We start from the raw sequence: 16,013 nt of genomic DNA on the forward strand, positions 1-16,013 counted from the left end.
TGGGATAGAGATCTGGCTCCCGACCTTCCGATGACCTGGGCAGTAAATTTGAACATAGTCGTCTACACTGAGACTATTCCGGGTCCTGCCTCGGGAGTGTACTACCTCTCCCCTTCGGGAAAGGCCCGTGATGAAATATATATCTTCCACTTCTACCCTGAGTGGCATCTGATCAATCACAAAAGCTTCTTCCTCGACATCCCAATAATCAATGAGTCTCTCGAGCAGACGCACGTTTGCTTTCATATTTGGCAACTTGAAGAATTTTAGCAATCCGCATCCCCGTAGGGCATCTAATGCCTCATCATTGTTCATAACTTCATTATCTACGGTTGAGTGCTCTCTTTCACGCCATGTGAGAGTCATCCTGGAAGAAAAAATCATTTTCATCCATTAGTTTTATGTATAAAAAATTTTCGCTGCGCACACGCGGGTTACCCTATACACAGTCGCGTGTAGGGCCGTCATATACGCGATTTATATACATCCAACCCGCGTGTATGCCGCAGAACGATTTTTTGCAAAAGTCTAACGGTGAAACATTAATTAAACTTCCTAAAAACTATCACAATTGATTGCAAGACAAGTTTAGTGCTTACCTGGAAGTTTTCGGCAAGTTTGAACGGTTGAATAAGTCACGGGGAAGTTTGCTCCTTTTGCTCCACAATTTTTGCTCTCCAAGTCAAACGGTGAAAATGGTAAGTCCAAAATTTCTTTTTATAAGTTTTGAAAATGCAAAATTTTTTCAAAATTTTATTTTGTTTGGTTTCATGTCACTTTTAACTTGGGAGCTTGGAATGTCGAGATTGAGTTGTTTTTCAGGACATTTTGGACATTTTTCGACGGTTCGAGACGGTTCCATGACTGCTGACCCATCATGGCAGGTATCGTGTTCTCACTGGCATATAGGTTAGGGACACCATTTTTTCCGTTGCACTATGCATACTAGCCTCCATTTGACCGATACATCTGCCGTAGGGTCGACCCCATCATGTTATGGTTCGCAAGCCATTTTCACTCGCCGATTCTTTAAATCATGACATGATGGTAGAGCCATCCTTTTACATGGGCATCCTAGTTAGCACCTCACTGACATTTGTTGCCCATGTTGCTTCATTTTGAGTAGGCTCGGAAGTCCTCTGTAGTCCCGCCATGACTTATGCGTTGAAGACTCATTCTTCTTTGCTTCTTCGCTTCGTTCTGGCCTTATACCCTAGAGGCTCCTATGTGTGTTGAGTTGTACTTCTGCATTGCATGTTGACCATTTGCACCTTTTGGCCTATAGCCGGCTTCACTTGGACTCGTGTTTAAGCCAACTTTTGACCATGACGTCTGCAAAATCAACCTTGCATACCCTTGACCTCTGCATCTTGACATACCCAGATCCGTGGAAGGAACTTACCTCTGAGTGTCACCGACCAGTTTTTCACCTCCCTGCATTGAGCATAGGAACGTTCCTTTCCCAGGAACTAGATCATCTGTTTCACCGACACTCGTTCTTTCCACTGTACTATAGCATTCTTTTATTCTTTTTCCGGCTTATCAGAAAAAGACAAAAAAACTAAATATTCCAAAAAGAGCGGGAACAGGGACATTATTTCCATTTATTGTTGGCAGCTAGAGTCAGTCGTGTCGCCCTTGAACAAAGCACTCAAAACAAAGTCTCCTCCGCATGGGTGGGATTTAGTTTGACTTAGGTACGCCATAACCTTGTTATCGAGTTAGTTCTCCCCCGATTGGTTATCTCTTCCAATCATATGGAGGGTTCATTCGTGCCTCCTGCATGACGAACTTATACAGATTCATCATATGCTGCCACATAGTCACATTGAGTCGTGCTTTTGTTCAAGGGAAGTTAGCCTGAGTCGGCCTTTCTGCAGTGTCTCTTGACTCATTTTTCAGTCGGCCATCCCTGGTTGTCAGTGTCATGTCTATCATCACATCAGTTATATTGGTCCTTTACTCGTGCCGGTTTGAGAAGGTCCCCATTGACTTCTTGCTGGCGGGTCTTGTCCTTATCAACGACGACACCTTGCTCTGAGGACAGGCCTAGAGCCGCACCCTGGCCCTATTTTCATTATTGATAGGTCACCTTGTGCTCAGCATCGATCAGTATCATGGGTCTTTGACTGAGTGGTTTCCCTTGTGTTCGACATCAGCATACATTATCACACATTGGGATTCGTGCAATACCTTGGTTTCCATTTGACCCTATTGGTGGATACCTCGCCTCTGTGTCAGTTTTCATTATTGGTTGGTTCAGAGGGTTTCTGCCGTGCGCTAGCCACATCTTGTGTACGCCGGAAACGTACTTCGGTTGGGTTACTACATCTTTTTCGTCCGATTCCTTCCACATTATTGGCCTACGGGTTACACTCGCGCTAGATTGATGAAGGATGCCTTAATGCCTTCCTTCTAGCGGATCTTTCCCTATCGACTCCGACTCATTGCTCTGGGGCAAAGATCTAGAGTCCATTTGGCAGTACCTTGGGGTTTGCAGTCATTAGTGGTAGATTCCTCGCTATCGACAGTGGGAAACCATCATTGTCTCCTGATTGATAGATTCTTACAGGTGTTCGACTTCAGCTCATCTATTCACACTTGTTAGATTGTACTGGGTACCTTGACGCTCATTATCATTATCGGTGAGTAGTCTCGCGTTTGTTAACGGTATACATCAATGACCGGTAATCAAATGATTTCTCACATGGTCGACTTCAGATCATTTATTCCCATGGTGTAGAAATGTACCATGGCGGTCGGTGAAGACCTCAGGTTGTATCAGCATTCATTGGTTCACTTGACAGTTGCTCCTGTTGCTGCTAGTTGATACCACTCCACCTTATATGTTGCAGTCAGTCATGGTGACATTTTATATGCTGGCACCTGAGTTTGCAGTGTAGTACCATCCTATTCAGTTGGTACCTTTTGGGATTAGTCTTTGATATCAGTGATCTGTTGCATCTTTCAGCATCATTGACAGTCTTATATGTGATATTCAGACATGTACTTACTCATTATGATCAGATGATCCATTATGTATTTTCCAGTCATTTATACTTGTATACTTAGTGGATCCGCTTGTACTTGATATGCGGACATGCTTTACTTTTCCTGAGCATGGGTATGCCCGCCTCAGACAGTGTTTCTTTCTGATCTCCTTTCGGTGGCTTGGCAGGCTGAATTCTGGTGAAGTCCTCCTTGGTTTTTCGGCAGAGTTCCTTTCCTTGTACTTAATTAATATATTTCGGCCATCATGTTCCCCTTCTGACCTCATACATTAGGGGGCATCTGTTATAGCTCCAAATCTCACTCTTATGGTTTGTGATGCTGCACTTATGGCCTAGGGCAACCCCTCCTTCCAGACCTGGTCCAAATATTTAAAAAACAGTGTTTTATTCCCTATACGCGACATTGCCCTGAGTTAAACGCGTGTACACGTGGGTATGTCATACCCAACCCACGTGTATCTATTAAAACACTTAAAAAAATAATAAATTCCTCTTTTTCGGGCGGGGATCGCAGGTTTACCTGCTGGATCACCGGTTAGTGCCCGTGGCCCAACTGTTCCCAACCAACTCCTAACTAAAAAACTACTTTGGAGAGGGTATAAAAAGACATCAAAGGGAAGGCCAAGGGGAGAGAGAGAAAGGAGAGCAAGATTATTATGCTGAGATTTTTCCCTTAGACCAAGTCTGAAGTCCTTGGTGCATTCTGCACTTTCCCCCTTTTGCATAGGAAACCCTTGTTTCCATGTGTATTGGTGATCATTCATCCTTGATATCATTATTGAGTAAGACTTGGAAGGAGCTCTTGTTGGAGGCTTGAGGCTGGAACGAATCCGGGAGGAAGCTTGCTTGGAGCCTGCTGAAGGTGTTCAGGTGATATCTTTCCGATATATGTACTTTATTTGCCTTTATATATAAAGAAACACGTCTTTGTTCTCGAATAATCTTTCTTTATGCTTGTGAGATTCTTGTGTTGAATTCTTATGAAAGTGGTTACTTAAAGATTTTTTATAACTAACTTTATAGCATAAAGATGATTTATACATAAGTATCTGTACATGTACTGTTGTGTTCTTTGATTTGTTTGTCTTGCAGGTCAAAGAAAGAAGAAGGGAACTCCAAGAAGGGTTTGGACCCTAAAGGCCTTCTCGAACGTAGGACCTTAGGTACGTACCCTTAACGTTAGCATTTGCTTAAAAGTAAAAATGATAGCTGTGTATGTGTGTTTCTTTGAATAAGCAATTTTCAGTCTAGTAGAGTCTTAGCCCAAAGGACCCTAGGGGTACTTTCCCTTCAACCAGTGAGCTTGTTTAGATATGTGGAAATAGTATCGTCATTCTACATCTTGATTCTTCGAAGCTTATCCTTGAGCACCAATTTCCTCTAGTCACTATTGTTCTAGTAGAGGTCCTTCAATGTCTTCCACATTGAAAATGGAGTATCCTTCCCATGGAGACTTGAGACAATATGATCTCAAACTCCCTCAAGGATGATCCATCTTGCCATTGCCACACACTTCTTCCACTCATTTGCTGCCACGTATTCTGCTTCTGTTGTGGGATCTGCTGGAACTGATTGTTTGCGTGATCTGCAGGAGACAGCTCCCGATCCAAGACTCATAGTATATCCTGAAGTAGATACTCCAGTTTCTTTGTCTCCATCGAAGTCTGAATCAGAGTATCTGATCAAACTGAAGTCATCCACCTGTGTGTACCTGATTCCATAGTCTTGAGTGCCCTTCAAGTACGTTAAAACTCTTTTTGCAGCAGACCAATGTCCCTCACAAGGCTTTAGAATAAACCTGGAGAGGATTCCAACAGCAAATGAAATGTCTGGTCTGGTAGTAGTGAGGTAGATGAGACTTCCTACAAGTTGTCTATACTTTGTTGCATCCTCAAATTACTTTCCTTCAATAGATGTGAGCTTTAAGTTTTGTTCCATTGGAGTAGAAAGAGGATTGCACTCTGTCATGCCAAATCTATTTAACAATTCTACAATGTATTTCTTTTGAGAAAGAAATATGGCTTTTGGATGTTGGGTTACTTCAATGCCAAGATAGTAATGAACATAGCCCAAATCAGTCATTTCAAAACTTTTCCCCAATTCCTTCTTTATGGATGCAATATAGCTTTCATTGTTCCCTATCATTAAAAGATCATCTACATATACCACAAGATACACAACTGTTTTTCCAACTTTCTTGACAAATAAAGTTGCATCATCAAGATCAAAATGATTGAAGTTGAGTTTCAGAAGATGCTCAGTTAGTTTTTCATACCAGGCTGGCGGTGCTTGTTTGAGGCCATACAAGGACTTCACAAGTTTTCATACTTTATGTTCACGTCCTTTCACAGCAAATCCTTTAGGCTGGGACATAAAAACATTCTCTTTTAGATCTCCATTCAAGAATGCAGTTCTTACATCCATTTGATGGACTTTCCAACCGTTCTGAGCTGCTAGTGCAAAGAGTGTTCGAATGGTGGCCCATTTTGCTGTGGGGGCAAAAGTTTCCTCATAATCGACCCCTTCCTTCTGTGCAAAACCTTTTGCCACAAGCCTAGCTTTGTGCTTGTCAAGTGAGCCATCAACTTTGTACTTGTTCTTGTAGACCCACTTGCAGCCAATTGGTTTTGTTCCAAATGGAGGATCAACCAGCTTCCAAGTGTCGTTCTTTATGAGGGCATCATACTCCTTTTGCATCGCTTCTTTTCATTCATCATGAGAAGCAGCTTATTTAAAGGAAGTTGGTTCAAAATCTGTAGACAAGTTCAATTCACAATCATAAGTAACATCCATATCAACAGGTGAATTAGAGTCATTTACATCACCTCCATTTTGTTGGTTTGAGTTTCTAGTTCCTGTTTTTCCAATTTCATCAGGATGAACACTTTCAAGTGTCTTTGTCAGCCACTTTGGGGGACCTTTCTGAGATGGTCCAGGCTGATCTGTTGATTGATTTGGGATTGAATCAAGATTGAGTCTCCCAATTCTATCAATTACATCACTTAAAGCATCATCCGTTGTTGGAGTTTCATGCAGGGGAGATTGTTCTTCAGAAGAAGATTCCACATGTTGATCTAGTATAGGAATCCCCCCTTCAAGATGTGGAATCTGATTATCAAACTCTTGAAATGATTTCAGTTTTGTGAATCTATCCAAGCGATCAAGTTGCCGCTCAACAACATTGTCAGATTTGGATGATTCAAGAAAAATTACATCTCTAGATACAACAAACTTTTTATTCACTTCATCATAGAGGTGGTATGCTTTGGAGGTGTTTGAATACCCCAGGAAGATACACTTACGACTTCTAGCACCAAGTCTGTTTCTATGTACCTTTGGTATCAAAGCATAACAAGTGGAACCAAAGACCCTGAGATGTTTAAGCGAAGGAACAAGTCCATACCACGATTCATAAGGAGTCTTATTTCTTATAGCATTAGATGGACATCTATTCTTTATATATGCAACACATAGAATAGCATCAACCCAAAACATTATCTTTACATTTTTGAAGAAAAGCATGGATCGTACCATATTCAAGATTGTTCTATTCATTCTTTCAGCTACACCATTCTATTGGGGATTATAAGGCATAGTTGTTTGATGTTTGATCCCATGTTGGCGAAGATAGTTTTCAAATTCATTTGATGTATATTCTTTTCCATTATCAGTGCGAATAGACCCAATATGAGATTGTGCATCATTTTCAATCCATTTATGAAAACTCTTGAATGTTTGAAAGGCATCAGATTTGTTCTTCAATAAGTAAACCCAACACATTCTGGTGTAATCATCAATAAATGTCATGATATATTTATTTCCATTTGCAGAAGGAACAGGCATTGGACCACATAAATCTGAATGAATGAGTTCAAGCTTCCTATGTGCTCTTGAATGTGAATCATGAAAACACTGTTTGCTATGCTTTCCTAGAATGCAAGCATCACATTGCTTATGTTTCCTAGGAATTGTAGGAAAACCAACAACACCATTTTTCTTCAATAAGCAGAGACTATCATAGTTTAAATGTCCAAATCTAGCATGCCATAATAAACTTGATGGAAGTGTACCTTCTTCATGATGAGAAATATATGAGAAATGTTGTGCATGAGCAGAGGTTCCTTGAAGTTTGAGAAGTCTTTCTTCTTCTATTCCCATCATGACAAGTGAGTGGTCAGATGCTTTTCTTACCTCAAGCTTGCCATCAAACATATGAATGGAGTGACCTTGCTGGTGGATGTGGACCAATGACAACAAGTTTCTCTTGAGCTGTGGGAGATATAGAACATGATCCAGAAGAAAGCCTGGAAGACCAAGCAGTTTTAGCCTGATTGTGCCAAGCCTTGATGGCTTGATTTTTTACTGATCCGCAAAGTATACTGCTCCATCAACATTGTCAGTGAAATCTTTAAAAAATTCTTTTCTATGAGTCATATGACAGGTTGCTCCTTAATCAAGCAACCAATCATTTTTCGAAGAAGCAAGTGAAGCATTAAACAAATCTTCATTTACTCCAATGTTACATTGTGCCTCAATATAGTGAGCGGATTCAGGTGCTTTACCTTTGTCTGTATCATCAGTTTTACCTTTCTGTTGGTTTCTTTTCTACTCAATTTTGTCCCATGGTAGCTTGGACGTAGAGGCATCATGTGATCCATTTCTTTTGCACTGAATGTAGTGTAAGTCTGCCTTTTCTCCTTGAGCATGTCTGTCCCCCCTGCCTCTGAAGTATCTTCCTCTTCCTCTTCGTCCACCTCTTCCTCTTGTAGAATCTTGAGCAGGATGTTTTTCTTTATGAGCAAGGCACACAGTCTCTTCAGAAGACTCAGGGGTTGTCTTCTTTCCGAAAGCTTTTTCTCTTTCAGCAAACTTTTTCACAAGAGAGTCAAAGGTTACATCTTTGAGATTTCCATTTGCTTGCAAAGACTCAAGATAATTGGAGTAAGTAGGATAAAGTGCCTTGAGAAAAGCAATAAGAGGGATATCCAGCTCAACCTTAGTGGATTTGATATCATCCATTATAGACTTTATTTCAGATGCAAGAGCAAGAGGATCATTATTTTGCAGTTCAAGAGTGAAGAGTTTAATCATGAGTTGGACGACTTCAAGTGCAGAATGTGAGTCATAGAGTTCTTTCAGCATTTGTAAAGCTTCAAAGGCAATTGAATATGATGAAATATGGCGAGTCACCTATTCATTTACAGATGATGCGATTAATGCATAGGCTTTGCTGTTCTTGTTTTCCCAAATGACAAGCTCTTTGTCTGATGTAGGCTGCACTGGGTCATTGTCTCCTTCTCCGACACACACTCCTTTCCACAACTCATTGAAGATGAGGGTGTGTTTTATCATTCGGGACCATTCAGGATAGTTCTCCTTGCCAGTGAGAACTATTCCTACCATATAGATGATTGAATGCATTCTGTAAAAAATACTTCTGTTGATAAAAAAAACTTCTACTGATATACAGTGAAATTGCACTCAAAAAGGCATTCTCAAAGGATTTCAAATCTCTTCCTTACGCTACAACTTTATGCACTATATTTTCTTCAAATCCCTCTAATGTTAGATAAAAGCATCCAGCATACCATGTCATGGGCATTTAATATCAATGCATACCCATCACAACTCATAAAGCTGCACTAACTATATTCCATATTACATATAATTTCATTGCATCAAATGTGTATGCACAATATTCAATAGTGTGAGCAAACCACAATACCCAGAATTTTACCCCAAAAATCTAAGCCAAAGGAACTCCCCAGAATCGCAGCGGCTATGTGTCGAAACCGCAAAAGGAGGCCCAAACTGGTAAGGACCAAAATGTTGGAGGCAGAATAAATCGTAGCTGGCGAGTGCAGAGATTTAGGGTCTCGCTGGGCACTTGGACGCAGCCCGGATGCTTTTGGAGAGCGGGGCAATCTGTGCCGAGCACACCTTCGATGGGGATCGTTGCCACTATGCGGCGTTCTGGAGAGGAGCCAAGGGCGGGGGCTGAGCTTCGAAGGCCTTGTTTTCTGTTTCAGAAAATAAGGTAGAATTTGCTCTTAGATCTTGTTTAAATTGCAAGTACAACAGGGGAAGGACAATAGACAGAGATTGGATCAAGACAATGGCTGTTGAGAGCTTTGGTGCCGCAGCGACATTGAGGGGTGGCTTGCCTTTCTGGAATAGCAATAGGATCGGGCACCCTCCTCTACGTTCAAAGCATAGAAGGCTTACTGTATCTGTTGTAAACCAAAAATCAGATGACGAAAAGAACACCGAGGAGGCCGAGAAGACGACCAGTTTTCCCTTGATAAAATTCCATGGAAAACATTCTATGCCCTTCGCTTCTCTACAGAGCGCCCTCCGCGATGTCTTCGTTAGCTGCAACGCCAACGGACTCTTTCACCACGAATATTCCAATGAGCATTCAACAGGAAATGGATAGCAGATGAGTTTGCAGTAGAGGCAGCGCTGGAAAGTCAGCGCGTTATGGACAGAGGTGAGTTTGCAGCTGAGGTAGCGCTAGAAAGGCAGAGAATATGAAACGATTTTGGAGTCTGAGTGTATGCAAAAAAAATCATAAATAGAATATGTTAGGGCAGCGCAGGTGTGGCAGATAGAACTATAGAGAGCAATGGAGCAGATTAGGAGTTACAAAGACATAAAGGGTAAACAGGGAGTTCGATCTAATACCATGTCAGGCGACGCAGTAACTCCACAAAAAAAACAACTGATTCGTTTTTTATTCCATAGGTAACCCATTGTTATATACAATAGGGAGTGATTGTTCAATTCATCTCTCAATGACTATTCACCTTCCAAATTTATTTATTTAGATAAAATTCCCAATCGTGAAGATTAGGTGTCAACAGGATGATTCTCATCTCACCAAGTGAAACATTGCTCTAACACATTGTTAGAACTCTGCAATCCTCCGAGGAACCTTACCTTGATTGCATGCATGAGTTTCCTTTATAGGAAAACACACGCAATTGATAGTACATTGTCCTTGACATTTAGCTCAACTGGGTCTTTCTCAGAATAGACATGCATGAGTTTCTGATGAGGGAACCTTCGGTTATCTAGAGTACACTGGTTGAGTGCATGCATGCATCAACTTACTGATAACTCACAATTAGTTCCTAAAATAGTTTGGAACTAATTTAGCTGGACTTAATTTAGTAAACTGAGTTAACTAATTACAACTCAAATATAACTCAATCTTACCTCTTTAATTAAGGGATAATATCCTTAATTTAAGGGATAAATCTTGCATGACTTCAGAAAGACTTCTAACTTGAATTTCTCCAACTAATTAATCCATAATGAATTAATTAATTATTTCCAAGTAGCTGGTGAGACTAAATTTGATTTTTAATCACTATTTTAATTCAACGACAAATTAAAATTGGAATTCTGGATTCTATTTTTATCATTTCTTGTTTCTATTTTCAACATTTTGTTCTAATGAGATTAAGAATAAAGTTGTCATTTTAATCACTAAAATATACCATGTAATATGTATTCACTACATGAAATTGTTTATTTGTTAGAGCACAACTTATTAGGATTATGAAGAGTCCTCTTTCATGACAATATTTATGAATGCTCTATTCTTGCTCAAAGAATTACATATTATAGAAAGGTGGAAAGTAAATGAGATGCAGATGAATGGTTTCTGTTTTAAAATGTGTGGATGGAGTGTAAAATAATTTTCAGTTGCATTCAAATATTTTGGAGTACCCACTAAAGTTCTTCATTTTACTCCTAGTTAATTCCATTTTCACTATCCTATTGCTTCTAGAAGTCCCTCTCCAAAGTGATCTCTTAACTAACTTGGAGGGAAATTTATTGCTTGATTGGAACCCATAGATTACAATTTGATTAGGAGTAAGTGATGAGAAAGCTTCATATTATTCAATCTATTCTGCAAGTTAAAAGCATATCAAATTATTTCCTTTCTATTTAATTGATACGAAAATCACTCGAGCATTTGTTAGGATTTTGAGACCTTTTTCAATGAATTTTTTTCTTCTGAAAGTTATGTTCTCAATTAAAGAAATTAAAGATAAGGTAAAAATAATGCAATGGAAGGATTTTCTATTTTAGTGCCTAAGAATGCCTTGCTAATGTGAAGGGCTTGGTATTTTCTTCACTCAAGATTAGTCACATTTAACTTCCTAGCATCTCTTTTAATTTCATTTTTGCTATGTTTATATTGATATCCTTGAAGTTGGTGAACTATTTTGTGTGTAATAGGAAGTATTAACTACTAAGCACTCTCAAAGGTGATATTGATGGATGCCTAACTTTAAAATTCCTTTCGTGACACTTTAGTATTACACGATCATGCAAAGAAATTATTAATCAATATTAAAGGGAAGATGATTAACATGCAATGTTTCTTGACATGTCATACAATTATTGCATTTTGGCCCCCAATAATATATTTGAGGCTACTTTTTGGTTCTTACTTGTGAATCTTCTGTTTGGGTCAAGAAAACATTGAGGATAAATGTCTATTGCATTGGCATTGGACATCATCAAAGAGGAATTCACCAAAAGTAGTTGAGGACATGCGAGAAATTGGTACAATGAGGGGATAACTGCTAGATAAACACAAAGGCACCATAATTTCTTATGTATTTAGATTTCCTCGAAATTAACTAGTCACAAAAGTACCCTTTTTTTGTGAATATTTTCATGTATACATAAATACTAAAAACACAATTTTAGACTAATTATTCAAACTAATAATTATTTGATGGTCATAATTTATAATTAAATAGTATAATATGATTAATATTATAGAGCACAACTATAGGGTCTAACCGTGAGGGGCATTGTGACAATATATGTACACTTCTCATTGTATTAGACAATTATCTCTCAGAGTGTGATATCCATGAAATGAAATGTACTCCTAGAGGCCTTTATGGGATTGAAAATTTTCTTTCAGTGGACAAGTGGTGATATATTTTCTTAGGCCTTAGTGTTTTTCTTTCATATGGTTTTGACACTACTCATAGCTAGCACCTTCATTCAACCAAGTGAGGTACTCATCTTGGAAAGTTGAATCATTTTGTCTCCACAATCCAATATGATGTTGGATCAATATAATGATCCTAAGAACATAGGTGATAATAGTGAGGAAATTTTACTATGGGCAAAAAAATATCCAAATTTAAGGAACATCAATCTTTTAGAACAAGCAATAAGGATATTTTTTACACTGATCTTTTTTTTTTCCATTTGTTTTCACAAGTTATTTATTGACTAATATTTTTAACATGTAACTTAGTTGGTATGATTATGCCTACAGTTTTTTGAAGGTTGAATACTAAGTTCCTAAGGTGTAATTTTCTATGGTGACGTTTTATTTGCTTTATTTATACAGGTCATCTAGTTACATAGTGGCCACTATTGAATGTTGAGGTATATGTCATATAAATCTTTTATAGTCTACTTTATTTTATATTCAAGTATTCGTCGTCTTTCATCTATTATACTCTACATTGTATATTATTTCATTTTCATGAGAGGAACTCAATATTGATAGTAAGAAGCAGCAATGAAGAAAGAGGAGAACAATAACACTAGAGTGACACATGGAGAATGAGAGAGAGAAAAGAATTTTTCTAGTGATACCCTTAGAGTGAATATCTTACATAAGACACACTCATAGAGACTAATGGTCAAGCCTTTAAAGTTGATGAATTCACTTGCAATGCTTTGGCAACAAAATGATAATGTTTTGAAATGATGAAACAATGTTTCATGTGTAAATTGTAGTCCAACTGATATTAAGTTGGAAACTCATATTGTAATACTTGATATTTTATATAATAAAATTTATATGGTTGAAATTATTTCTATTTGCACTTGATATTATTTAGACTTGTAATTAACATATGTAACTTTGCATTATAATATTAGATAAACATGCACATTGTATGGCATTCTTTTTTTAAATTTAGTCGCAAAATCATGCTAATTAATTTATGTTGATTAATAATGAACATATAAAATCAATTTAAAACTACCAAATTAGTAGTTTATATTAATTAATGATGAACACGAATAAATTGAATATGTGACTAAATTAGTTGTTTATAATTATTATGAATGAAATTAGATGAAATGAATAGAAACTACTAAATCGGTCGTTTATGTAATGAATATGAAAATATCAAAAGAAGATAAATGACTACTACAAACGATAATTTTTTTTATTAAAATGATGACAAAATTTTGCATATATATGACTATTAGTAGCTAATTTACTATATCTTATAACACGACTAAAATTTAGTCATATTTATTTGGTCATTAATTGGCTTCAAATGATGACTAACATTTGCATATATATGACTATTAGTAGCTAATTTATAGTATCTTATAACATGACCAACATTTTGGTCATATTGTTTTGGTCATTAATTGGTTTTCTTGAGGATTCATATAATAATATATTTTGTTGTATATTTGGTCATTAATTGCGACAATTAATGACTAAACCAATGAAAAATTTATGACCAAATTTATGACTAAATATACTACTGGATGGTAAAATTAAGGAAACCAATTAATGGCTAAGCTAAAAATGACTAAAAGTTGGTCACGTTATAAGATACTGTAAATTAGCTACTATTGGTCACCAACAGAAAAATGGTCATTTATATTAAAATTTTAGTTTTTTTTTAGTAACTAATTAGTAATTTTGTACTAGTAAGTCTAAGGTTAATTTAAGAGGGAATTGTACATGGTGTGTACAATTATGTTAATTGAGATATCACAAGAATTGAGGAAGCTTCAATATAAGAAGTACTGAGAACAATCAAAAGGGATGAATAAGGAGATGTGACAGAGGTACTCTATGTAAAGGAAATATATTGGTTAGAAATATCTTTAGGTTCCACTTGTGATTTCTCCTCTTTTTTAGTTGTTAGCTCCCTATAATACTAGTGTATTCCCTCATTGTTATTAGCGTAGCCCCCTTATTATTATTGTTGTTCCCCATAGAAGCCCACTATTGTTATTTTTGTGCCCTTACATTATTAGAATTGTTCATTTTTGTAATGTAAATGAGGTTTCCCCCTCGAAGAGGTTGATTTTGAAGTCATTTATCTATCTTTTCTTCCTTTTTGTGAGTTGGTTGCGTAACATTTGGTATCATAACTTTGATTTCTAGTGTTTTGCTGCCTCAAACAGGTCATCGTGGAATTTTTCTATAATTTTTTTTTCCACGAAGCTTCAGAATCTAAAAAAAAACCCCTTTGAGAAGTCATCATGAAGCAATCTGTGTCCGAATTTCAGACCGTTTCTTGCAAAATATTCGGAGATATGAACCGATGAAGTTAGGGTTTCTGCAGGCTCTCAAATTATATCCCAAACAGGTGGAGCTTGGGGAAATTGTACTAGTTTTCTCTGTGAGAATCAGATTCACATTTCCTAAAAAGATACATAAAGAGGACAAACTTTAGTTTGTTTGGTATCGTTTTCATGGCCGAAGGTCAAAACATTGACACATGGCACTTTGTACAAGTTCTCTCTACTGAACTAGTGTACAATTAGGTCATTGTGGGAGATTGGGCATAACCCTTTCATGGAAAATCCAATGTTGATCAGTATTATATGGTTGGAAAGCTGAAATTTCAGAGATACATCAGATTGACAATCAAGCTCCAACAAAGAAAAACAAAAGAATAAAAGGTGTGTAGAAATTTTTAAAATTTTCATAAGTTTTGTTTGAAAAATTAGTTTGAAGTGATTCAAAGGGAATAGTGAAGCATACTTATCATTTTATGTTTGTGAAAAGACCTGTGAATAGTTTTTGAAACCAATGTTTCGGACTAGCTTAGTGAGTCCATCATCAAGGCAATGTGATTTGTATTTTGAGAAGAGAGAGCGTAAAATTATGAAGCTATTGATAGTTATTTGAAAATTATTTGATGTCCTTTTTAAAGTTGACCTAGCTGGTTAATTATTATATATATATATATATATATATATATATATATATATATATATTTATATATATAATTAATATATATATATATATATATATATATATATATTATAGTGACTAATTTTAATTAATTTAATTTTTAATTTTATTTTTTTTTTATATTTATTTACTGGTTTTAACGATTGATTATTTTTAATTGTATTTATTTGTTTTATATTTATTTATTTTATTTATTTATTTTTGGTTTAATTAGTGAATTGATTATGTATTATTATTATTATTATTATTTATTATATATTATATATTATTATTATATATATATATATATATATATATATATATATATATATATATATATATATATATATATTAATTTTATTTAGTTTTTTTTTAAAGATTCTATGTTATATAAGTTCTTTGCTATGTATTAAATACTTTTGAAGTAGTTTGAAGGTTTATTTACCTTGATTTATTAAATTATGTTTAAAAGGGAGATAGATAGGGTTGGATATATTTATTTATTTATTATTCTATTAATTTGTATTTACTGCTTTTTTATTTTATTTAATAAGCATTTCTAGGTGCTACTTAATTTTAGTCCATCATCTCTATTCATGTTGTTGGAGGATTTCTCAATTTCAATTGCCTCTTTCACCCTTCTTTTTAAATAATGGTCTTCCTTGTAAATTAATTTTGCTTGTTCCATACAGATATAGTGTGAGGAAGAACATGCGTGCTCTGCTAGACCTGATTTTTCTGACTTGTTTCTTGTAATATCATTAATGTGTTCTTTTAATCTTATGCCAAAGGATCTCCTTGTTTCACCTATATATAATTTTTTGCATGAGCAAGGAATCGAGTATATTCCTTTGTGATTTTTTGGGTCTATTAAATCCTTAGCAGAATCAAGCATGTTTTTGATGGTGTTAGGGGCGTAAAGGCAACCATGATGTTATGCTTGGCGAGAATTCTGGAAATTTTGTATATTGTTCATTTTATATAGGGTAAGGAGATTCTAGGGTTTTGAAGAGTTTTCCTTTTTT

This window comes from Pinus tabuliformis, chromosome 6, assembly GCF_031772625.1.
Source record: "Pinus tabuliformis cultivar Carrire ecotype Pingquan chromosome 6, CPIR1, whole genome shotgun sequence".
Classification (NCBI taxonomy): Eukaryota; Viridiplantae; Streptophyta; class Pinopsida; order Pinales; family Pinaceae; genus Pinus; species Pinus tabuliformis.